The 26,142-nt window shown below is 43.8% G+C and overlaps 1 protein-coding gene and 1 long non-coding RNA gene across 2 annotated transcripts in view; one reads left to right on the top strand and one right to left on the bottom strand.

Moving 5' to 3' along the window:
* The window catches only part of LOC146789140 (uncharacterized), a 197,345-nt gene extending 174,077 nt beyond the window's left edge, over window positions 1-23,268 (top strand). The window contains exons 2-3 of the long non-coding RNA XR_014970029.1: window positions 21,004-21,103; window positions 22,928-23,268. This is a non-coding gene — a long non-coding RNA (uncharacterized LOC146789140). The remainder of the gene's footprint in view (window positions 1-21,003; window positions 21,104-22,927) is intronic.
* LOC146789139 (uncharacterized) overlaps window positions 1-26,142 on the bottom strand; it is a 512,431-nt gene that overhangs the window by 8,294 nt on the left and 477,995 nt on the right. The gene's annotated exons all lie outside the window — the stretch shown is intronic.

Here is a 26,142-nt window from a genome sequence, read left to right as displayed (position 1 = left end):
TGTTGAAATAATAGTTGATGACTTAAGTACCCCGTTGCATTCTTTGGTCCCATCTTCCAAGTAAATGCTGAAATTATTACCTACCTCGCATCATCATGACTGGAGTGATGAAAACAGCGAGCATGCACAGCACCTTTCTTGAGGTACCAGGTGCGCCAACAGAGAACTGGTCCCAAATAGATAAAATGATTTGAGAAGCATTCGGATGCCATAGATGGTGCAGGTTTTATCCCAGCTAGAAAATAGGTACTACAATATAATTGTATAGATGTGGAATGAAGAAGACTCTTTGGCCACATCTGACAACATTGAATCTGTTGAAAAAGAAGCCATTGGCAAGTTATTCAAAGGGTGCGGTAAGAAAGGTCATTTTCTGAAGCTATGTAGGCCAGCCCTAGAAAATAATGTTTACACAGTCAAGGAGGAAGAGGATGCAATGGATGAAGATGACCTGCTAGAAAACCTAGTACCTCTGTGGCAATCATTGCCAAAGAAAAAATGAAAACAACTAGCACAGAAATAAATGGGAGCAATGTGGATGCCCTTGAAGACCCAGGATCAGGGCCACAATATTTGTTTAAGAAACATATGATAACCTGGAAGTTAGAGTTGTCTTAAGCTCCAGTAGGATCATACCTGGAGCTTGTGGTGGACATAAAATACATTTGGAATGAGTGTTCCTATCCAGATTGATCTTCAAAGATAGAAGTGTTGTAACTAAGGAATTTGTCGTTGAGTATGATGTAAACACAGTGGGCTGGCCGGCCTATAATTTTAAAAATACTAATAAACTCTAGTAAACCACCTTACATTTAAAATTTAGAGGAAAGTAAAGTCAAATCTGTGCTAGAAGAGTATAAAAGAGTGTTTAACTTTAGACTTGGGTGTTTGAAATACCCAAAGCATTCCAATGTCCTGAAGAACAATGTGCAGGCAGTTAAACGAGAAGTGTGAAATATATCCCTTTGGGCTCAATCTGAGGAGAAGAGTATAATGGAAGAAAGAAGGTCAGAGTCGTTGTCAACAGAGGTGATAGGCAAGAAGAAGAGTGACAAAATTAGACCATACATCAGCTTAAACATAGTGTGGTGGAGGACCGTCAACGACTACCAATCAACAAAATGGTCATGACTTTGGTCTTCACTAACATGGTCTTCAGCTCGGAGTAAAACCCAATTGTGTTGCACGGAAACTCAAGAAATTATACTGCATTCATTGCCCCCAAAGTGGCATGCCAATTTTGCAGACTACCCTTAGAACTCAGTTCAGCTCTTGTTGTGTTCCAGTTGGTGATGAACAGATTGCTTGAGGGAATACCCTGAGAGTTCCCAAGATGATGTTTCGGTATACAGCAAGGCAGGTGACTAACCTGTTACAATCATGAAACAAGTGTATGTAGTATCCAGGACAGTGAGCTGACATTACAGAAAAATGAGTTCATATTTTTCAAATTTAGGTTCGAGTATTTGGGGAAAATGGAGTGCAACCCAAGTCGTTCCTAGTGGCAGTCATTTTCAGCTCCTTCTCCAGCAATAATCATGAATTGGGCTTAGCATACTTCTTGAAAATGTGTGAATCCCATTCAAAATGTATAAGGAACCATAGTGACACGGTTGAACCTATGCATTAAGTTAATCAAGAAAAATGTTTTTGCCTGGAACAATGAGTGTGCAGCAATCAATCAATCAGGGGCTTTTAAAGCGTGCTACTTACCCGTGAGGGTCTCAAGGCGCTGGGGGGGGGGGGAGGGAGGGGGGTGCAGCACTAGGTCAGCCTGAAGGTGTGCAGGATAGGTGAGTGTCTGATGTTGACTGGGAGCCTGTTCCAGGCTTTGGCTGCGATGTAGGAGAAGGCCCTTCCTCCTGCTCTGGCTCTGCGGATGCGCGGGGTCACTGCTAGGGTGAGGTCGGCAGAGCAGAGGTTTCTCTTGGGTGCGTGTAAAGAGATTCTTTTGTTGAGGTATTTGGGCCCAGATTTGTGCAGGTATTTGTAGGCGTGGGTGAGTAACTTGAAAGTTACTCTCTTCTCTATGGGGAGCCAGTGGAGGTCTCGCAGGTGTTGGATCATGTGCTCATGTCGAGGGGTGCCGAGGGCTAGTCTGGCTGCAGTGTTCTGTATGGTCTGGAGTTTGTGTAGCAGGGATTTGTTGATTCCATTATAGATGGCGTTCCCGTAGTCCAGTCTGCTAGTTATGAGTGCATGGGTGACGGTCTTTGCTGGCTTCGGGGGGATCTACTTGAAGGTCTTGCGGAGGATGCGGAGGGAGTTGAAACAGGTGGAGGCGACTGCATTGATTTGGCACGTCATGGTGAAGAAGGAGTCTAGAATGATGCCGAGGTCCCGGGCTTGGTCCGTAGGGGTGGGTGGGTTTCTGAGGGTGGACGGCCACCAGGAGTTGTCCGAAGCGGTGGGGGAGGGCCCAAGGACAATGACTTCTGTCTTCTCTGAGTTGAGCTTTAGGCAGCTGTTGCTCATCCAGGCTGCAACGTCTTTCATTTCTTCATGGAAGCTGAGTCTGGTGTCTTCTGGGTTCTTCATGAGGGAGAGGATGAACTGGGTGTTGTCGGCATAGGATACTATGCTGAGCCCATGCTGTCTGACGATGGCGGTGAGGGGGGCCATGTAGATGTTGAAGAGCGTGGGGCTAAGCGATGATCCTTGGGGTAGTCCGCAGTTGATCTCTGTGGGTTCGGAGAGGAAGGGTGGGAGTCTGATCCTTTGGGCTCTGCCGGTAAAGAGGGAGCGGATCCAGTCGTGGGCGGTTCCCCATATGCCAGCATCGTTGAGTCTAGCTGCAAGAGTGTGGTGGGAGAATGTGTCGAAGGCTGTGGAGAGGTCTAGCAAGATGAGGGCCGCGGTGTGGCCCTGGTCCAGTAGCACGCGGATGTAGTCGGTGGCAGCGAGGAGGGCAGTCTCGGTGCTGTGGTTGCTGCGGAATCTGGACTGGGAGGAGTCGAGGATGGCGTTCTCTTTGTTGAAGGTGGTCAGCTGGGCATTGACAAATTTCTCAATGACTTTGGCTGCGAAGGGAAGGAGAGAGATAGGCCAGTATTTTTTCAGGTCCGTTGGCCCAGCCTTCTTCCAGTCGTCTGGGAAGATGCCGGATTCGAAGGTGCCGTTGATGGTGCAGCGTATTTCGGCGGCTCTGTGGAAGATGTGAGGTGGGCACAGGTGTGTGGGGGCTCCTGAGTGGATGCTCTTCATGGTCTTGGTGGTGTCTTCGGTGGTGACCAGTGTCCAGGTGGTGATGGTGGGCTGGCTGTCCTTGCTGCAGGGGAGGGTGGTTTCTGGAGTCTGTTTGCTAAAGTTGTCATAGAGGGACTTGATTTTCAGGTGGAAGTAGGAGCCAAGCTTGTTGCAGAGGTCCTGGGACGGTGCGATGTCCATGGCTTCGCTGGGGGGTTTGGTGAACTGCTGGATGATGCTGAAGAGCTCCTTTGAGTTGCTGGCGTTGGTGAGGATTTTGTTCCGGATGAAGGTCCTCTTGGTGGCTCTTATGAGTTGGTGGTATTCTGTCATAACGTGCTTGTAGATGGTCTGGTCTTCGGTGGTTTTGCTGTTTCTCCATTGTTTCTCGAGACGTCTGCAGGATTGTCTGGCTTCTTGGAGGTCGGTAGTGAACCAGGTGGCCTTCATGGGGCGTTGTCTGTCGGGGTGGCGGAGGGGAGCGAGCTTGTCTGCACAGCTGGTGATCCAGCTGTGTAGTTTCTTGGCTGCAGAGTTGGCATCGGTCGTGGCGGAGGGGGGTCGTGGATGAGGGTAGAGTTGAGGAGCTCCTCTGTGATCTTGCTCCAATTCCTTTGTGGCAGGCGCAGGGCGGGCTTGTGCATGGTGGTGGTGCTGAAAGACAAGTGTACGCAGTGGTGGTTTGTCCAGAGGGGCTGCGAGGTGTGGTTGAAGTGGGTGTTTGTCCCTCCTGCGAAGATGGGGTTGAGGATGTGCCTCGCCTTGTGGGTGGGGGTGGTGACGAGCTGCTTAAGTCTGAGGTTGGCGAGGTTGCCCAGGAGGGCAGTGGAGTCGGGGTCGCTGGGTTTGTCAAGGTGAAAGTTCAGCTCTCCGATGAGTATGTAGTCAGTGGAGGTGATGGCGTGGGGTGCGATGAGGTCGGCAACGGCAGTGGTGAAAGGAGCGTGAGGCCCAGGGGGTCTCTAGGCGAGGGTGCCACGCAGCATGGTTCTGTGGCTGGTCTGGATCTGGAAGAGGAGGTGTTTGGTGTTGGAGAGGGAGTTGCTCGTGCTGGAGGTGGAAAGTCGGAGGGATCTCTTGTGCGATGGCGAGTCCTTCTCCTGGGCAGTGGGGATGGTCCTTCCTCTGGATCTTGTAGCCGTCGGGGAATGGCGGTGGCGATGTCAGGTGCGGAGGCGGCGTTTGTCCAGGTTTCTGTGAGGAAGGCGACATCTGGCAATAGGGCATCAAGGAGGTCTGAGATCTCTACGGCATGTCTGTGCAGGGAGCGCACGTTGAGGAGGATGCATTTCAGGGCTTCTTTGTTGCGGGCATCTGGCATGGGTGTGGAGGTCGTGGGGGTGCTGTGGATGGTGAAGGAATGTCGGCAGTGTCGGCAGGAGAACTGGCAGTGGGTGGTGTTCGGCATCGACAGCAGGCAGTTGTTGTTCCTTCCGGGGTTGAGTGCGAGGAGGGCAGATGGGTTGTAGCTGTGGAAGGTCGGAGATCCAGGGTCATTGGCACTGGTTGCTGTCTGGTCGCGGACGGGCGCAGACGGGCTTGCCTTAGGCGTGCCCGCTGCACGCGGCCACAATTAAATACGGAAGAGGAGAGAAAATCGCAGCTGGGAGGTGGGAGCGGAAAATCGGCAGGGAGGGAGGGGCCGCGGGGGCAGCAGCGGCGGGAAGGGAAACAGGCAGAGAATAACAGGAAAAAACAGATAACCAATAACAAAAATACAGGGGCAAAGACAGAAAAAACTGAAAGACAGGCACAGTTACAATACAGAAAACAAAGACAAAAACAATAGAAAAAACGGGCACAATACAGCACAATACAGCAGTGGAACAAGTAGAAGAGCAAGGCTCTCCAACTGGACCACCAGGGATAAAGTGCAGGCAGGAGTCTGCGGGTCTACTTGTACAGAGTACAGCACAGGCAGTGGCACTTACCAGCGGAGGTGCAGGGGGAGAGAGCAGGTCCCTGTCCAGGAGGTCAGAGGTCTGCTAAACTGAAGAAGGCGCTAGAAAAGGCATCTTTATTGAAATTTCTTGCCAAATGTTTACAATGCATATTTTCACCTATGATTCGAGACAAATTGGTCTCAGGGCAGTGCTGAGTAAAATGGTCTGATTTAAATGTTTGTGTAGAGGGAACTCCATCGCACCTGCGATGAACTTCACTCCCTGGCAACATTATGGTCTGCCTGCCTGGTCTCGAATGAGGCGGACCTTAGCTTTAACAACAGGGGAGACTACTCCGTCTTCACCATGGTAAAACCCCTCCGACATCCCGATGGAGTTAGGGCTGTCAGAGGTTTGGTTGTATGTCTGCCCATTTAATTTAGAGGGGTTGCCTATAGCCGATTTTTAATGCCAAACACCAGAAAAAATCTGGCAGTAAGGGGCACTGAAAAGTGCTCAATGCCCCACTCGCCATGGGAGAAAACTCCCATGGCAAGAGGGGCACAGAATTTGTTCTCAAAACGAAAATCCCACTTTGGGATTTGTTTTTTGTTAAATAAAAAAAAGTATTGTAAATTTGCCCTACGCTCTGTCGAACTTAAAATGCACTGAAGGGAGTAGTGTGCTATTCCCCGAAAAAAGCGCTTTGACGCCTCGTCAGGGGTAGTAAGCGCTATACAAATGCAATTATAATACAATACAATACAGGAAACGTTGTGACGGATGTTCCTGCCAATGCTAGAAATATCCTCTGGGCCAGCGGACATTTCTAAATTTGGCAGGTGGGACCTCTGTTAGAGTGATGGAATAATATACTACGCCGCCCGGTAGAGAAACATGCCACCCACCAAGAATTAAATCGTGCTCAAATTCGCAAAGGGAAATATTACTATTGCTTTTCCTTCACACAACCTCAAAGGAGCAGAAACTGAATATTCTGTAATAAAGCACAACTTATTGGCTTGTGTTTAGGCTGTGAACAAATTTAAGGGCTTTCTATAGGGCAAGGAATTATTAATTTACATCAATTAGAAATCATTAGTGAGAATAATGGAAGGGGAATGGATCTGCCAATATTTTTCCAAGGACTGTAAATTTAGCGTGTAAACTACAAGAGTGTCAGTCCAAGATGCACCACATTTAGGGGTGTCCAAATGTATCACCCGATTATTTGCTTCAAGCACCGTGTGATGAAGTGGAGGGTGAAAATCAATGGGATGAAGAAGAGGATTTGATGGTGGCTCGGCTATCCGATAATCATTACATTATGGGTGCCATTTTCAAAAGGGATTTGATGTTTATTTGCTGAGATGAATGAGTTACTTAAAAAAAGCCAAAGATTTAATGTTACTGGGTGACCTCGTGAGAGAGTGCTTGTGCTCGCCTACAACCCTTCTGGAAAAGAAAGTAGGAAAACTCTACGGAGGATAAGGTCGTGTTATGTGGAGATATTTTCTCTTCCTTTATACCTTCTCTAATAGGTATGCACTCTATTCCCTCCAGACTGTTATCAGAAGTGAACAAGCATTTGGAAAAGCCGACAGGTCAAATTGTAATGTGCCAACAAATGCAAACACAGGCATTCACAAATGCTGTGAACATGCACTGTATGCACCACTGTTGTTTATCATATTAAAACCTGCCCTATCGGCTTTGCCAATGCTGAGGAAATATAGAAAAAACAACGTTTTATGAGTAGAATGCATATTAGAGAAAAATAGTTGACTCTGACAAACAGCATAGTAGAGTTTATTTTTCACACTTAGAATCGTCCCTCATGCATTCAAATGGGAGCCCTTCCTGGAAGGTGCAATGATACTTTGCCAGCTGACAGCATGAGGTGAGAGGGTAACCTCTCTGGGAGGAGCCAATCCATGCCTGCCGTTAATAATTGGTTAAAATATGATCCAGACAGCTGCGTTGCCAAGCGAGATATACAAAGGGAAGTTAATGTTACAGAGAAATACAGTTCTTAAAAAAAAAAAATAGAATAGTCATTCATTAAAATTTGGGGTATTTTGTCATTCAATGACATCCTACTTTGGTATGTGAGAAGTTTAAAAACATCTGGTAGAATATGTGTGAGTGTGGGTTTCATATAAGATTCTTTTTACATTTCAATAAAATTACTGCATTTCAGGACTAATTGTACCAGAGTACAAACACAAACCTGGTGCTAATTGTACATGCACCAATTGTCGCAGAAAAACACACAAACTATGCTTGCACATTTATCTATAAATTTGCAGTAGTGTTATGACTTTGATAAACCTATCATTGGATCCTGGTGTCACAGCAAACACATCAATATGTCTGCAAATGATTCCATTAGTGGGTTGGGATCTGAGGCGATGCAGCACGGCTCCATTGTACAGAGACGGCAGGGTTAGAAATGAGGAGGTTCCCTGATTTTTCTCCCCAGTATTACATCCTGAGGCTTCACCTGCTTTTAGCAGAGATAGTCCATGAGAGAGCATTAAGGGGTAGTAAGAGGTTTGCAGAGTTCTAGGATGGTTAGTTTAAGGGGTGGTAAGGGATTTTTGGGGTTCAATGCTGCGTATCATTGAAGGGTAATAGAGGTTTTGAAGGGTACAATTAAGGGGTAGTAACACGTTTTTTAGGGTCCACATAAGTGTGGCATTAATGGGTAGTAAGGGGTTTTAAGGTCCAGGGAAGGGTAGAGTTAAGGGCTAGTAAGAGGTTTTAAGGGTTCAGGAAAGGTAGCTTTAAGGGGTATTAAAGAATGTTTAGGGAACATGGATGGGTAGCATTAAGGAGAAGTAAGGAGTTGTTAAGGTTCAGAGAAGGGTAACATTGAGTGCTACTAAGGGAATTTTAGGGTTCAGGGAAGGGTAACATTAGGGGCAGGTGCGGCAGGTACAGGTAAGAACGGTGGGGCGGGGGAGGGGTGGAGCGGAGTCGACAGATGACGGGATAGGGAAAATAAATAAATAAATAAAACCACTTACATTGTGCTCGCCGCATCGCCAAGTCGGTGAAGTGGCGAGTGCAAGGGAAGTGTTTTATTTATTTATTTAATTTATTTTCCCTATCCCGCCGTCTGTCGAGTTCTCCAAGTCTTGCCCCTATCCTGCCCCACCACCCCACCGCTCTTACCTGGACCAGCCGTGCCAGATTAGGGGTACTAAGAGGTCTTAGGTTTCAGGGAAGTGTAGCCTTAAAGGGTAGTAAGCTTTTCAGGCGGAGAGATGGGTAGCATTAAGGAGTTTGAAGGTAGCATTAAGGGGTATGAAGAGTTTTAGGGTTCAGGGCCCAGTATAGAGTTTTTAGGGTTTGGGTAAGGGTAGCATTAAGAGGTAGTAAGAGGATTTTAGGGTTCAGGGAAGGGAAGCATTAATGGGTAGTAAGGGGGTTTTAGGGTTCAATGATGGCCAGTGTTAAATAGCATTATGGGGTTTCTAGGGTTTAGAGAAGGGTCGCTTTAAGTGGTAGTAAGAGGTTTGTATGGTTCAGAGATGGGTTGCATTAAGGGGTAGTAAGGTGTTCTAGTATATAGAAATTTTACATTTGAATTAAATTACATATAATATAAATATAATATTAGTATTGCCATTTTTAAACACTAAATAACACATTTATAATTAAAAAAGATTTTTAATTTAAATATATACAGCGAGAAATAATACTTACAAATTTACATATTGGATAAGGGCACCTAAGATGTTAAAAAACACACCATGTAAAGGCACTCTCAATGTACTTACCTTGTTGCAATGACCCTGATGTAAAGTTTGATGAACTAATAACTTATAAGGCTCTGGGCACAAATGTAGAGAGAGGAATAAACAAATAGAGCCTCTACATAAGAAGGAAAAAACACCTTTCACTCAAGAAGTACCATGCTAAAGTAATTCTGAAGTTGATGCTGGAAAGTGACTGAGGGAGGTGGAAGGGACTACAACACAGCAATGCATTCCTCCTGACTGCCCTCTTTTCATATGTGATGTTGCAAGAGAATAACATCATTGGCATTTGTGTGACCTCTGGGGCTTTACACCAAGCTTGTGTTATTGTAATTACTTGATAAACAGTCCTGGCTCAAGCAGCTTGATATGAAAAGGATGAGAGGGACCCCTTGATCTGGGCAAGGGAATAGGGTACAATCAACAAGTAAAAAATGTGTCTTTTCCCTTGTTCGTCACACACTCAATATGGAAGATACACACACAAACTCAGAGTGAATTCTAATATTTTCACTATTTGGCCACAAGAATGTTTATTCTGGTCACTTCTTCCCTTCCAAACAATCAATCAAACCTTAACCCACCAATAGCACACCATCTATCAAGGAGAAAAATAGAAAAGAAACCATGAATGGGTCAGATGAAAATAGGAGCCTGAAAAAACAATATAGAGTTAAAATTGCACAATTTTATTACACACAATCCTGACAACTGAAGTTAAAAAACAATATGTTTCATACAACTTGACACAAATAAAAGTTGCTTTACACAATAAAAACTGTGTCACAGCACAGATCTAAACCACATTACCACATTTAAAAAAGCAAAATAAATCAATCAAAAAGGAGAGAGACAAATTTTAGGCAATAAAATTTGTCATTGAAATGGACATATTTGTGTAACAATTGTTGCTGCTGCTACCGAGTACCATATGTTTCAGTATCTACAGGTCCAGTAGCTTCACGAATTATGTTGTTTTTTAGCATCGACGCGTTTCGATGGTTGTACCTAATTATTGCCCATCTTTATCAAGACAACAAATACTTTGACTTCTCTCTGTTGTTTGGTATATTATTTCCCAACAACGTAATCCTGTGTATAAAATAGATGTGTACATTAAAGTCTATCATATTCGTCAAGACAAGACGCATTAATTGAAAGCAAAACTTTCTTACACCTAAAATGTTAATACAACGTGAAACATATACTAGAAACTCAATTAATCATTGAATTTTGAGCAGTCTTTTTCCGCAATAAAAAAACTAATATATAGTACCAGACCCATCATTTATTAGTTGTTCCCTTGTTGTCATAAACTGACAGGAGTGCTCTGTCAGGCAAAGGTGGTAGGAGGAAAGAAATTGGAAGGAAAAAGAGAAAGGAAAAGAAACATAAGGGGGGGGGGAGTGGGGAAATTAATAGTAAGACAGATCCACACAAGGAAATTGCGAACAGAAGAATAGAAAGAAGGATAGGACCATAAAAGAAACAAAGAAAAAGGACGGAGAATAGAAGGGGAAGAAAAGAGAGGACCATAGGTCCTTTCATTCACTTTTTCAAAGGTTTCATCCTTCTTGCATCTTTCGTTCTTCCATCCAATCTAACCAATCCTATATCACTCATGTCTATTAGCCAGGGACATGCCCTTATGCTTGTCCTTACTTCAAAAACTCAATCACTCCCCCAGGCATATGCCAACCTAAAATTACCTTCAATCCAACACAATAATGTTGCGTGTGAGTCCTGATCACTCAAATTAATAAAACTTGGAATAGACTTTATTGCGGAAAGAAATTGCTCACAATTCAATGATTAAATGAGTTTCTAGTATATGTTTCACGTTGTATTAAAAGTTGAGGTGTAAGAAAGTTTTGCTTTCAATTAATGCGTCTTGTCTTAACGAATATGATAGACTTTAATGTATGCATCTATTTGATACACAGGATTATGTTGTTGGGAAATAATATACCGAACAACAGAGAGAAGTCAAAGTATTTGTTGTCTTGATAAAGATGGGCAATAATTAGGTACAACCATCGAAACGCGTTGACGCTAAAAAACAACATAATTCGTGAAGCTACTGGACCTGTAGATACTGAAAGATATGGTACTTGGTAGCAGCAGCAACAATTGTTACACGAATATGTCCATTTCAATGACAAATTTTATTGTCTAATATTTGTCTCTCTCCTTTTTGATTGATTTATTTTGCTTTTTTTAAATGTGGTAATGTGGTTAAGATCTGTGCTGTGACACAGTTTTTATTGTGTAAAGCAACTTTTATTTGTGTAAAGTTTTATGAAACACATTGTTTTTTAACTTCAGCTGTCAGGACTGTGTGTAATAAAATTGTGCAATTTTAACTCTATATAGTTTTTTCAGGCTCCTATTTTCATCTGACCCATTTATGGTTTCTTTTCTATTTTTCTCCTTGATAGATGGTGTGTTATTGGTGGGTTAAGGTTTGATTGATTGTTTGGAAGGGAAGAAGTGACCAGAATAACATTTCTTGTGGCCAAATAGTGAAGATATTAGAATTCACTCTGAGTTTGTGGGTGTATCTTCCATATTGAGTGTGTGACGAACAAGGGAAAAGGCACATTTTTCAAGCAGCTTTTGAACAAATGATGACAGCTGTTTGCAGGGTAAGCACTCTTTCTGTGAAAGCACACTGCTTTTCTCAAATCAAAAGCTGTACACAGATGAACCAACATCTTGGCAGAGCTACAGTCCCTCTCTGTAGTACTCCTAAAAGCTCTTTTTTTATATCCTCATGTATAGTGAAAGCTGTGCTGTTAAGCCACACCTAAGATGTGGGTAAGCAAGGAGCTATATAAGCTAAGATTGCACTTGAATGCTTCTAAAATCCTTTAGGGCCGAGTCATGTTTCTTGTACGAAGAGTGTATGTTTGTTTGGAAACCAATTTTCAGAGCTATGAAGTACCCAATACTCAGAGTGAAAAGGGCACGGCCTTTTCAAACACACCCTGCATGCAGTCAAATCAGAGTATGTTTGTAAACTAATATTTGCAATTGTGTGCTCTAGAATGTCTGTCTTCAGAGCTGTTTTAAATTGCAGTTGCTCTTTGTATCATCTCCACTCCTCTCTGGGCTTCAGTTTCCAACTTACCCAAAACACTTTACTAAGGTTACAGGTACCTGATTCTGGGACCTCGTTCCTGATATGTGTAAATTTCCTCTGCTTGGACTTGGACTTTTTAAATCACTCTCCAAGACATTACTACAACAACAGTATTTCAAGGCTTTTTCTAACTTGAAACTATATCTGCCTGTGTAGGAAGTTCATGCCACACAAGGACACCTACTTCTAGAAGCTGCCTTCATCTTTTGGATCAATTCTTAAACAAAGGCCAACGGCCCTGGTGGCATCTGATAAGTGCACTATAGTTGTGCAAACATATTCACCAAGATCAACAGTTCAACAAAATTTTGTACGTAGCCAACACTCAACTAAATATAAAGATATCCTCTATTCACCATTTACTCACACTCTAGAGCGGTGTGTCGAAATAACACTTATTGACACAAACCGATTGCCTAAAACTGAACCCATAGAAGGCTGAGAGGCTGCTTCAATCAGCCGCTTCATATTTCACTAATATGCTGCCCCCACAGCAGCCAAAAACGCATGTCTTCCTTGGGAGCAGCGCAATATCAGAAATAAGTTTGATGGTCCATGTTTGAACCCGGTGCACTCATTTGTAGGAGTCTCTCTTAGTTTTTCCTACTTTACCTGCATGCTGCACTGAACAGCACACATACAAAGCACGAAAAGTGTTAAAGGATAGTTTTGTTTTACTGGGAGGCTGCCCTCTCAGTACAAAAATGGTTCCTTACAGAATCCACACACCCTTGCACTATGGTGCAAGAGTGCATGCGGTGGAACATGGCAGTCAAAAGTGTGCCCAGAAAGAAGAAAGCAGCACCATAAATTAGTAAAGTATGGTGCTGTTCTGCTTATTTCCTTTCACGCAGCGCAGCGGCTTTAGTTGCTGTGCTATGTTGCTTTACTTTTGAGTAAGTATGGGCCCTGCTGTCTCTCATACAAAGCCCACAACAATGGAAGACCGAGCTATCTTGTGGCATCACAGGAGAGAGGAAAATAGCCCCACAAATTAGTAGATATTTTTGTTCTTCTAGTTTCCTTTCACGACAATGGAAGACCGAGATATCCCGAGATATCTTGCCAATCTCCTGAACATCTCCTGGCGGTTTATAAAGTCAGATGAAGGTTTATTTATTTATTTTAAATATTTATACAGTACATGGATTCCCAATTCAGAGTGTCCTGGTGCAAGACTGCGACTGCAAGACAAAGTTGAGAAGGACACAAAAGGCGCTATTGGATGATCAGCAAATTCTTTAAACTGTTTTTCTTGAGAAAGTCTTTAGCAAGAATCTCTATCTAAAGATTGGTAAATTCTTAAAACTGGTTGGTTTTGTAGAGAAAGCCTTCAGCTATAATCCACTCAAACATTACAAATATTCCTAAAGATGATCTCCCGTTGTATGTCTGAGATGTTAAGTGTCCAAATCTTCACTCCACCTTCTTCCTTATTTATCAACAGTGCCATGATCTTAGTGTCAGAAACCGCAGAAAGTAGACATCATAACGTCTCTTGCCTTGTTTGCCAAATACCACACCTTGGACTGCTCTTGGGAAAACTGGATAGGGTGAAAAGCAAAATGTTAAACATTGTGGAACAACTTCAGCCTTGGTAGGATCACCAGGGAAATAAAGGATTCCTATAAACATGACATGAATGCCAGTTGCTCTAGTTAAGGCTTGCTGTAGAATTGTGCTCTCATCACACCGTTGTTGCAGTTCCTGGAATTGCTAGTTAATGGTTTGCTTTAGATTCTAGGATGTATTCATGGCACTTATGGAACATTTAAGTCATTGACATCACAACCGATACACAGCAGTTGAGCCTCTTTGCTTTGTTTTATTTGCCAGATGAAAAGGAGACTCCTTTATGGGATCACAAGGCTGCTCTACAATTGTGAGGGGTTTTTAAAAAAATGATTCACAGAAGAAGGAAAAGCTCAATGGGCACAAAAAACCTCATTGGCAAGACAGGTATGCACTAGAGTTGAATCAGAGACAGAACTGGAAGATAGAAAAAACTCCAGCAGACAATGGACAGTAGACTGTCCTGAGCCCAGACACTATGACCAGGCAAAGTCAGACGAGGCGAATCTGAAGTCAAATCTAAAAAATTAAGAAAGTACCAAAATGAACAACAAAGGGGAAATGTATGTAATGAAAAAGAGGGCCCGAAGTATTGTGACATGAAGTCCTTGCTGGTCAGCCGCCTCATATGGGAAAGAATTCAGGAAATGTTGTCACATGAGACACTGCATTCATTGTACGGTCTGATAGCCATCTTGGACTGCAAGAAATATGAGCACAGTCCCAGTACTCGCATGATGGAGAAGACAGCACAGAAGACAGCATAGCATTAGGAAAGTGCATGGTGTGAGAGATATATCAGTCTCAAAGTAATGCTTGTGGCTGCATTGTTTGCCCACCCTACTGCCGGCTACAGTACTCTACTCACTTGTGGACTGACCGACATGTAGTTTGATGAGTTGGGAATAGTCATGCTAAAGTGTACTGCTTCATGTCTATCCTGGTGAAGTGAGGTTAGACAAACAGGGTCACTTGTCATTGGGTGAGGAAGGAATTAAATGAGTACTTGAAGCAGTGGATACCTTGCCTGGAGCATGGACCACACTCCCCACTTAAGGGGCTTCTTCCATGCAGTGGCCCCTCAGAGAAGCACACCCCATGGTCCCTCTGGAACAACAAGACAGCCAGGCACAACCCGGCCTTACCAATATTTTTATTTATAATGATTGCAATCATGCTAAACAGCACGATAAGATCTAGATATTATTTACTCTAGCTACAGTATTGTTGGACTAGGCCCTTTTTGCAGGTTTATCCCCAAACATTTTGCCTTCTTCCTCCTACTTCTTCTGACATGTTTGTGTTGGCTTTAGGACTCTGTGCACTTTACCACTGCTAACCAGTGCTAAAGTGCATATGCTTTCTGTCTAAATTGTATTGGTGATTGGTTTATCCATGATTGGCATATTTGATTTATTAGTAAGTCCCTAGTAAAGGACACCAGAGGTGCCCAGGGCCTGTAAATCAAATGCTACTAGTGGGCCTGCAGCACCGATTGTGCCACCCACATGAGTAGCCCTGCAAACATGTCTCTGGCCTGCCACTGCAGTGTCTGTGAGTGCAGTTTTAAACTGCCATGTTGACCTGGCAAGTTCACCTACTTGCCAGGTCCAAACCTACCTTTTACTCAGGCCTGGACTGGGAACTTTAAACAGTCTTGGCAAAAATTCTAACTTCAGCCCCCATGTCTAGAAGTGCTATTCTGCACTAGAACCAGAACAACTTTTTAAAGTTGCCTCTGGAATCGCGTAACGTGCACCACCACTCCTGGAGGCGGAAACCGGCCTCCAAGTGTCAAAACTGGCCTCCTGGGGCTCCAGCCTCCCGGGGGATTGGCCGCTTGCCCGACTGGCCAGTCCGGCTACGCTTTTACTACATGTAAGGCACCCCTAAGGTAGACCCGGGGCAGCACCATGGGCAGGGTGCAGTTTAGTTAAAAGGTAGGACATTTGTGTTTTACATGTCCTCATGGTGATATGCTGCTAATTTTGTTTTTCACTATTGTAAGGACCATCTCTCCCATAGGGTAACATGGGGATTGCCTTGAATTATCTTTTAAGTATAATTTCCCATAGGAAGCAGATGGAGATTTCGAGTTTGGGTTCTCTGAGCTCACAATTCAAAAATACGTCTTTTGGTGAAGTTGGATTTTAAATTGCATGTTTGAAAATGCCACTTTTAAAAAGTGGGAATTTTCTTCCTTAACCATTTTGTAGAATACACGTCTAGGTTGACTGACAGTTGGGCTATTATGCATTCACTCTAGACAGTCACACAGAGGGAGCTGAGGTGTGCCTTGCATATCCTGGTGGGCCATCACCAGGCTGATGGGCCTTCTGGAGCTAGAGCGGTGGAGGAGTTGTCATTGACATCTCACAAAGCTGTCTCCACCCCCTGTAGTGTGATTTGAGCCAGGTCAGGGAAAGGCAGGGTCTTGTGCACTAAAAGGACTTTCCTTTGACGTTTGCCTACTTCAAAGGCAAAAGGGGTATAAGGATTGAACCTCTGACACCCTAAAATCAGAACACATCTGGACTGAGGACATTCTGCCAGGAAGAAGAGCTGAAAGCTGTAGGAGGGACTGCAACTCTGTCTGTTGCTTTGCTGTGCTGGTCTGCTGCTTGCTGCTTTTGTTGTGGGAGTGAAAGGACTGGACTTTGATTTCTACATCCTGCTTCCAAGTTTTTTCCTAGGGTTTGTGTGTGCTTGCCTCCTGTTAAAAAGTTTCGGGCCATCAAAGACTTCACCTGCCAGTGCCTGGGCTCTTCTGTTGAGAGTCCTGGCTTGCCAAGTGATGGCAAATCCAGTTCCGGGGCCTTGGAAGTGTAACCTGGTGATCATAAGGAGAAAATCCATGCATCGACTCCCAGGGCCTGTTTTCTCTACGCACCGTTGCAAAAGATTGATGCATCGCCACTGCCTGCACTGAAGCGTGGTTCCCACTCGACGCACCGACCACTGCTTTCACTGCAGGCCCCAGTGTGCCCTTGCAGCACATCAGAAAAATGGTAACAGCGTGAGTACCGAGCACCATGTCACCGACGTCCGTGGCACTGGCTCCGACTCCAATGCAGTGCCTGCTTTGTGGCTCAAGAATCGACTCAGCGTCTGCTTCGGGCTGTGAAATGAATGCAGCACCTGCTTTGCCGCTATCGCATCGACACAGCACATCTGGATTTTCATCGCAATATTACTGGGGGCAGATACTTCATCAACACCGCACCCCAGTAAGGAACCAAGGCCGCATGTCCGGAACCCGACGCATCACCTCCCCTGTCAGTAAGGAACCGACACATCACCGACCCTGCCTAGCAGTAAGGAAGGGACGCATCATTATTCTCGAAAATTATTCTCTAGAAGACATGTTGAACTATAAAAGAGAATTAAAAATATACCACAAACTAATAAGAGCAGCCAAAAGCGCTCACTTTAAGAAACGGATTGAACTGGCAAAAAACCCCACTAAAGAACTTTTCTCCATCTATAAAGAACTTACTGTTCCCATCAGATTAGTGGCCCAAGATACCTACTCCAATGAGTTATGTGATAATATTGCGGACTTTTTTGTGAAGAAGGTAGACTTAATACATACCACATTCACTAACAACTTGCCAAATAAACGCATAACAATGAGAACTGATTATGTCTCACAACCCCTTTTGACAAGTTTTAAAGTCCCTGAAAGGCAGGATTTGCTCACTATTTTAAATAGCATCCAGTCGGGTTCCCCACTTGATGTGATCTCTCCCAAGCGATGTAAGGGTGTCCTAGAAGGCATGGTTGATCAGATCCAACACCTTATCACACTTTCTCTTCAGGAGTGCTATGTGCCTGATGTATGGAAAAGGGCTCAAGTAATTCCTCTGAAGAAAAAAGCTGCAATGCCCATTTCCCAACTACAGAATCTTCGCCCTATCTCTCTCCTCCCGTTCTGTGCGAAAGTGCTGGAGAAGGTAGTTAATATACAAATCATGAAATTTGTGGAGGAAAACTCTCTTCTCCATCCAACACAGTCAGGTTTTAGAGCAGGCCATTCCACAGAATCAGCGGTTCTTTTTTCCACTGAGTGTCTGAGACAACTAGTTGATGAGGGGCAGACGGCAGCGTTGGTTTTATTAGATCTTAGTGCAGCCTTTGACACTGTGCTGCACTCAACGCTGCTGTCTCGCCTCTCAGACATGGGAGTGAAGGGGTCTGCACTGAAATGGATTGAATCCTTTTTGGAAAACAGGAGCTTCCAGGTGCACTGTCCCCCTTATAAATCGTCCCTCAGAAAGCTCAGACATGGAGTTCCTCAGGGTTCCAGTCTGAGCCCTACATTGTTCAATCTCTACATGGAGCCGTTAGCTCATATTGTGGAATCCTTTGGAGTGGGTATCGTCACTTATGCTGACGATACCCAATTAATAATTAAACTCACCCACAATCAGGCAGAGGCGGCCACCAACTTCTCCAATTGCATGCTCTCCGTGGCAGGGTGGATGAATGACAACTGTCTGCGCCTCAATGGCGACAAAACTGAAGTTTTAGTGATAGGTAAATCCCCCTCCGCTTGGTCGCACGCCTGGTGGCCCACGGAATTAGGGGTAGCTCCCCTCCCGGTGGAGTCTGTTAGAAACCTAGGGATTATACTGGATTCAGAGTTTTCCTTTAAGCAGCAGATTAGCAAGATCACAAGCAAATGCTTTGGATTACTCAAAACACTCCGTAAAGTTCTCGATCTTCTTCCCATCAGTGCTAGAAAAACACTCATTCATGCCTTAGTCACTCCACATCTGGACTATGGCAATGCTCTCCTTCTGGGTCTCAGTAAAAAAGGTATTCACCAACTTCAATGTGTGCAAAATGCTGCTGCACGCATGGTGTTAAACCTCCCACGTAGAGCATCAGGTAAAATGGCACTGTTTGAACTCCACTGGCTCCCTATTGAGGAGCGAATCAGGTTCAAGGCTCTCTGTTTTGCTCATCGTATCGCCCATGAAAAAGGTCCTGGATATTTGCGCAACCTTCTAATGCTCCACCGTCCCATCCGCAACCTTAGATCTGCTGGAGCAATGTTGTTCCAACTTCCCCGCGTTCGCAAGGCCAAGATTGGAGGCGCTTCCTTTAGATTTCTAGCCAGCAAATATTGGAATAAGCTTCCTCTTGATCTACGCATGGAACCCTCTGAAGCAAGATTCAGATTAAAATTGAAAACTCATTTATTTCCACGTAAATGATCGCCTTCTTTTTCAGAACCCAGGCATGCCCTGGACTTTGGCCTTCAGGGAGGAGTGGCACTTGTTAGCGCGGGGACACACTATGCTAGTGTAACCAGGCGCTTTAGAAATGGTTTTATTATTATTATTATTATTATCACCTCCTCTGCCAGTAAGGAACCAACGCATCACCTCCCCTGTGTAGTTAGGAACCGGCTCATCGCTTTGCTTTGCCAGCGCCTCACCTCCCCTGCACCTTGCACCATGTATGATTTTTGATGCATCTAAGGTGCTTTGTGCTAAAATGAACGCATTCATTGATTTCTATCGACTAAACTTGTTTAATCTTTTAAAAGTCATATCTTGACTTGTGTATGTTGGATTTTTATTGTTTTGGTAGTTTTATTCAGATAAATATTGGCTATTTTTCTGAACTAGTGTAGAGTCCTTTTGTAGTGTTTTCACTGTGTGTGTACAAATACTTTACACATTGCCTCTGAGATACGCCTGACTGCACGTGCCAAGCTGACAAGGGAGTGAGCAGGAGTTATCTTAGCTGTGTGACTTCCTTTTCCTGACTAGAGTGAGGGTCCCTACTTGGACAGGGTGCAAACCACTGCCAACTAGAGAACCCATTTCTAACAATTAAACATAAACTTAAGGTGTCCAAAATATCTGACTGTCAGTGAATTGACTATGGCAAGTAATAGGCCTAATAAGTTGTCCAGAAAATGAGATTTAAGTTGGCACAGTATAATATATTACATATTACAGATAGATGCCATTTGAATTTACCCACAGACTACTGAGTACTGGGATTACGTTCTGGACAGGATAGACCCGGCAACCCCAATAAAGATAGATAAATCCTGCAACAAATGTCCTTTGGGAATTTCAGGGCATAGCAACAACAACCGGCGATAATTATCTCTAAGCGCACTTAGCGCTAGGATAATTATCGCCGGCTAGCGTGAATTTTTATCGCTGAGATAGCGTGCTATTAGCAACGCTTATCTCAATAGCGATAAAAATCCTCACGCTAACAGGCTAACGTGAGATTATCGCTGGAAACCCAGCGATAATCTAACGTTACCTTGTTGATAGGGACAGGCAAACTTAGCCATTATATCCTCCTCCCATAGGATATCATGGCTAAGTCAGAAAAATACCAGACGTAAAAAAGCAGCGTTAACCGCGGTTAGCGCTGCTTTTTTTGTCTCTGACAGGGTTAGCGATATTCTTGATAATAGGAGAAATGTCGCTTAGCGACATTTCTCCTATTATTTTACTCTGGAACGCCCCCTTTGCATCTCATTAGAGATGCAAGGGGAAGCGTAGAGTAAAAGGGTGCTAACATGCGAATTTGCATGTTAGCACCCTGTTGTTGATAGGGCGCTAGTTTTATCTCTGCTTTTTTGGCTTTTAAAGCCAAAAAAGCAGAGATAAAGCCCTTGTTGATATGCCCCTTCCTCTTTTAAACTTGGGTCAAATATGTTTAAAGGCTTGTGGTTCTGGCAATTGTCCTGAAAATATATGGAATAGCTACTACATGGCGACGTGCCACTGTCCCCATTGTGCAAAACAGAGCTTAGATATGTTGTCAAGCTTTGGAATGAGACATGGACTTGCTGCCAATCCTGGCCTTCCCCGAGTTTCTCTAGAGTTGTTGACCACTCACCCTCCTCAGTGGAGAAGAAAGGGGAAATGGGGAAGTGAAGCGAAACACAAGAGCTCTTACTGTTTGCAAGATGGCGTTGGTAAACCCTACACTGGACTCATGTAGGCAGGCATCCTGCCTGCCTTTGATGCTCAATAGTAGAGTATGCTACGAATAAGGAGTGTGGAATTTTAGAAAGTTAGGAAATAGGCAGTCATGAGATACTATAATGCAGGCAGGGACTCTACCAACATGAAACCGAGAAGGAGGAACACAACAAAAAGCTTAGCACGCAAGGCTGAGTGGATGAACTATATAGTAGTAGAGATCCAGTACACAGTGCCATGTTTGCCGTGGTTTTGGAAATCGCTGCTCATGATAACCAAGTGACACTCACACTGGGAAGATCCCACCCCGTGCTGGTAAGTAGTTCAACTGTTCTTGTGTACCATTTCCTATATTCCATAACCTCCAACATGGACATGTGTGTATAAGGTAATTTTGCAATTCTCTCATGGAATAATAATAATGTGATGACTATTTTAACTAGTGCTCTTTCTGAGAGGCACCACGTAATCCTTCCCTGCTCATTTCTGTGCAGAGATCCTGACACATATGGCTGGATGGTCAAAAGCAGAAGAGACCAGAATACCTTATGTTAGAAGTGATAACCGCCTACCAGAAGACTTAGAAGACTGGAGGTAATCTATGCGGGTGCTTATATTACCCCCGGGTTGCGATGATTAAATAGGAACAGGGTCTTGAGGGAACGCTGCTTGAATTTACATGTTTTTAATTGTAGACTTACTGTATATTCAGCGAATGTTAACTGGCGGAAGCAAATGCTTGATATAGGTTTATGAAGAATTGGCATTGTCCAAATATAATATTTCATCTGCGTCCACAATATATCCCAAAATGATATGTGTTAAATAGTACTGCCATGGATTGCCATGTTTTATTTTTGACTAGATGAAAATAAAAAATATTCATCATCTTTGGAATTTACAGGTCTAACCCCTTTCCCAGTATTTGTTCTTATTATTACGTGAACTTCTTGATTTCCCAAAGGAGAAACCTCTTTATTGATGAAAGGACTATCTTCTAGTTCTTTTATAACATAACATGTGCATTTGAAACATGTGTATTTGTAAAGCGCATGTTCACCCATAGGTATCTTGGCACTGAATATCAGATGTCTTTTGTTACCCAACTCGATGGTACTCATTTTATCAACCACAGATAGACGAAAGGCTGAGTGGACCCACCGGGATTTGAACCTGTGACCATGAGGTTGAACACAGGCCTTTGTAGTGGATGCATTAGTACACTGAGCCACTAGATCCACCGGCTTTATATAGCAGTACCTTTGTTATAAACAGTGAGAGGTGCAAACTAGTTTTACAATACCTTATCCATAGTCCAAGGACAAACCAAATCAAAGGATTTAATGCAGTATCTTTCAGCTCTAAAGGACCATCACCCCTGAACACAACATCTATCAACCAATGATTCTTGTCACATTAACATAAACATCTTAATTCGGATAATCCAAACACACACCCTTGTAGTCCCCAATTTCTTTGTAAGGCTTTCCTTTGAAATCCAGTTCTCTTCTGTTCAACTCAATAAAAATAGTTTAGCCATATTACAATTATTTAAACATTCAATGAACATACTAGAGCACATAAAACCAAAATGTCCTATAGGATTAGGTACAAAAGTCATCATTGTGGACGCCAGCTTAGACGGGGTAGGTGCGCGGGCCTTCTCCCTTCTCCCCCTCGCCCCGCCTACTCATCCGTACTAACCATCCTGGACACATGCCATACATCATAGACATGATTGAAGACAAGAACCCCACTGCATAATTAGCAACATGTTAAGTTGTACAGGTTATATAGTTCTGCACAAATGGTGAGAGGAATTTGCGTTGCCCGCCTAGACATATGATCAACACCCAGTCTACGGGTGGCTCCTCCTCAGTTATACACTAAGAAATCCCAGAGTAAGCCAAAAGTTGCCAAGACTCAAAGACTGACACAAACGTCAAAAATGATCCTAGTACCTAAATATTTTAAATCGGAGAAGGTATATGGGAACATATAGAACACAATGTGAATGTATTACTGTCCTAGAGTAATGTTGATATATTATATGTAATGATGAACAATGTTGTCTCTTGATAAATGCTGAAACAAATACCAATAACAATATGTTTTGTTTTAAAGTAAAGTCATCTTTGTGCCCGGACCTGGATATAAATCTATAATACAGATGTTCAGAATGTTTACAGACTTTCCTAACTGTCTCGAAGATTATAGTAAATTATGTCTATATGAACTTCCAAAATATATGAGACCGCTAATAACCTTACCACTAATAGCCTCTATCTTAAAAAATGTTTTTTACTTTGAACCTGGTCAATCTTTTTTTTTTAGCCCAAAATGAAGAAGAGAGTTATTTCACTTGGGGACAGTGAATATTAACAACAATATGACACACTACATTTATGTTATTTTCAGATTCAGACAAGAACCTTTGGAAATCCTTTGAAAATGTTTGAGCTGGATAACCACTGCATACCAGACCTCAAGTTCACTATGAATTTTTTATTGTTGAATGTAACTGTTTATGAATACAAAGAGACTACTCTTGATCACCTTGTACAACAAATCCACCAAATTATTGAGCAGCTGTCGTACAGCAGGAGTCAGCTCATAAATCAAAGGGCTAATCTTTCATTTAGAAAATGTTAATAATGTATAGAAGATGCTCAAAAAGTCAAACTGTACATCATGAAAGTCCTTGATTAATTAAACAAGAGAAAGCAAAATATAATATGAATAAAAGTATTACAAAGATAGCAGGCTTCTCACTATTCATATTATGGCAAATTATGGGAGTGGTGGAAAAACGATGGAAACTAATAGCTCAAAAATTATAAAACAATGTAACAAGAGAGCAATTTCTGGACAAACCAGCAAAGATATACTCATTCGCCAGAACAAAGAAATTAAAACATTTTGAAATATCATTCCTACACATTAAGGGGGTCATTAGCATGGCGGGCAGATCACCACCGCCCAACCAGCAGTGGTGATCCGCCTGCCAAAACACCCCACCGGACAGCCTGTTACCCCCGCCACATTAGCATGGTGGGGGGTACCACGGCGGACGGAAGGACCGTCTGCCGCTTTTCCGCCGGTAAAGCAATCGTCAGGATTGCCTACCGGACGGAAAAGGCCCACAATATGGTGGCGGTGATGTTATATTATGATGTTGGCGGTTTCATGCCTTTCCATGGCGGAGACTCTGCCATAGAAAGGCATGCAGGAATCGCTTTGGGGGCCTGTTGTGGGCCCCCGGGGGTGTGGGGGTGGGGAGGCTGCACTTAGGCGGTGCCTGTCACATTGTGCATGCCAATGCACAACATGCATTCACAACATTGTGGCGGGTGCTGCTCACGGCACCGCCCGCCACAATGTTGTATATGCGGGATGCGAACACCATGGTGGCGGTCGCATCCTAATTGGCGGTGCGGGACCGCCGCACCACTGGCGGCCGGTCCCAGCACTACTAGGATGGCGGGCGGACAGAAGTCCGCCCGCCATCCTAATGGACCCCTAAGAGCCTCAATGACCAATTCGTCTAACAGAGAAGTAAGTCTGTTTTCAGAACTTGCAGTTACCAAGCCTTCTTTCTGGTTATGTACCATGTCGACAGAACAGGTATTAGCCACATCACGAGCACAAGTTAGCAGTGTGCCATGGTATATCATGATATGTGTGCATCGCTGAGGCAATGCAAGAGGAGCATAGGGTCTGGATTTCTGGTTTTGTATCTTTGACTATGATTGTTAGTAGGGTTTTTGATCTTGTCTCTTGCTTTTCAAAACTTCTTTGATTCAGATATTGTTATTGTTATTTTGATTTTGTACGGCGCACAGCTACCCTAGGGTTTCCCGGCACCACCTGAGAAGAGCCAAGAGCAATAAGGAAGAAATCTACATATTAAATAGTCAAGTTTTTAAACCCCTCGGAAAATTCTCATAAGAAAGTTAATTCCTGAGACCTATAGGAAGGGAGTTTCATAAAAAGGGACCCAGTCACGAGAAAGAGTGACCGCCCATACGCACTAATCTGATCCTAGGAACAGTAAACTTGGCCTGAGTGGCAGAGCGGAGCACTCGAGATGGTACATAAGGGTGAACTAAAGTCTTCAGATAGTGTGGCGCCTTACCAGATTTTCTCTTAAACATAAGACTCAATGCTTTAAATTTAATACGGTTCTCAATCTTGAGCCAGTGGAGGTCTCGAAGCGACCCAGAAATGGAAGCAGTTTTAGGAATCTTACAAAGCAGCCTCGCTGCAGCATTCTGTGCTAACTGAAGTTTGCGTAACACATCCTTAGTGGCACCCAAGTACAGAATGTTACTGTAGTCCAGTCTAGAGGTGATAAGAGCCTGGACCACGGTACGTTGGGTAGAAGGGGGCAACATACATAAGATTCTCTTAAGCCATCTGAGGATTGTGAAGCAAGTCGAGGCTACTCTCACTGCTTGCTGCTTCATGGATAGTTGGTCGTCAATTAAGACAGCCACATTTTGGACCTGATGTTTCGGCTGAGGTAGAGGACCCATTTCAGTGGGCCAATGCTGGGGGGCCCACAGATCTTTATTCTTGCCCACGACCAGCACTTCCGTTTTATTGCCGTTGAGTTTTAACAGGTTGGTATGCATCCAGCCTGCTATATTCCTCAAACCGGCCTGAAGTAGGGAGGGTTTAGACGCCCTATCAGCAGAGAGGGAGAAGACAATCTGGGTGTCATCGGCGTACGAAAAGAGGGACAACCCAGTTTCCTCCCCAATCCTAGCCATTGGCCTAATATAGACTTTAAATAATACAGGGCTGAGGATTGAGCCCTGGGGAACCCCATAAGGTGAGTTCTGAATCTCGGAGCACTCTGCTGGCGAGAAAACCTGAAACGTACAATTTGTCAGGAAGTCTGCAAGCCAATTGAGTGCCCTGTCGGTCACCCCCAATGATTGGTGAGCCTGCAATAATACAGTATGCGAACCAGTGTCAAAAGTGGCACTTAGGTCTAAAAGTATAAGTGCAACTTGATGACGCACCATTTCTGTGACCTCAAGCAAGGCGGTTTCAGTAGAAAAACCAGCTCTGAAGCCCGACTGTGAACCATGAAGAACATTTTGGGAGTTCACAAATGATGTCAATTGGAGATTGACGCGCTTTTCCAAAATTTTGGAAAAAGCAGGAATAAGGGAAATGGGCCTAAAATTGGATAGTTGCGTGGGGTCAGCAGTGGCCTTCTTCAACAATGGTAAAACCATTGCGTGCGTCCAGATAGATGGAACAATTGCCTCTTTTAAAGAGGCATTAAGCAGCTCCATGATCAACATCAGGGAGGATTGCTCAAATTTCTGAAGCACAGTGACGGGAATGGGATCTCTGGGAGAGCCAGATTTCAGGCTGTCCAGTATCCGCCTAAAGGAGTTCATTTCTAAGGGTGCCCAGAAGTCAAGTTTGGCAGTGTGTACGAAGAACAGGTCTGCCTGTAAGGTCCAAGTGGTAGTAAAATAATCGGAATTCCCAGATTCCTGTGAGGCATTATTCGGCATAGAGTCCTGGAATGAACCATATATTTTTTCGACTTTCCTCAAAAAAAATCTGGCAAGCACCTCACATTGTGAAGCAATCAGATCAGGAGAAGCAGGTGG

Source organism: Triturus cristatus, chromosome 10 (assembly GCF_964204655.1).
Source record: "Triturus cristatus chromosome 10, aTriCri1.1, whole genome shotgun sequence".
NCBI lineage: Eukaryota > Metazoa > Chordata > Amphibia > Caudata > Salamandridae > Triturus > Triturus cristatus.
Note: the sequence above shows the minus strand (reverse complement) of the source record. Positions and strands in the feature narration are given on the sequence as shown.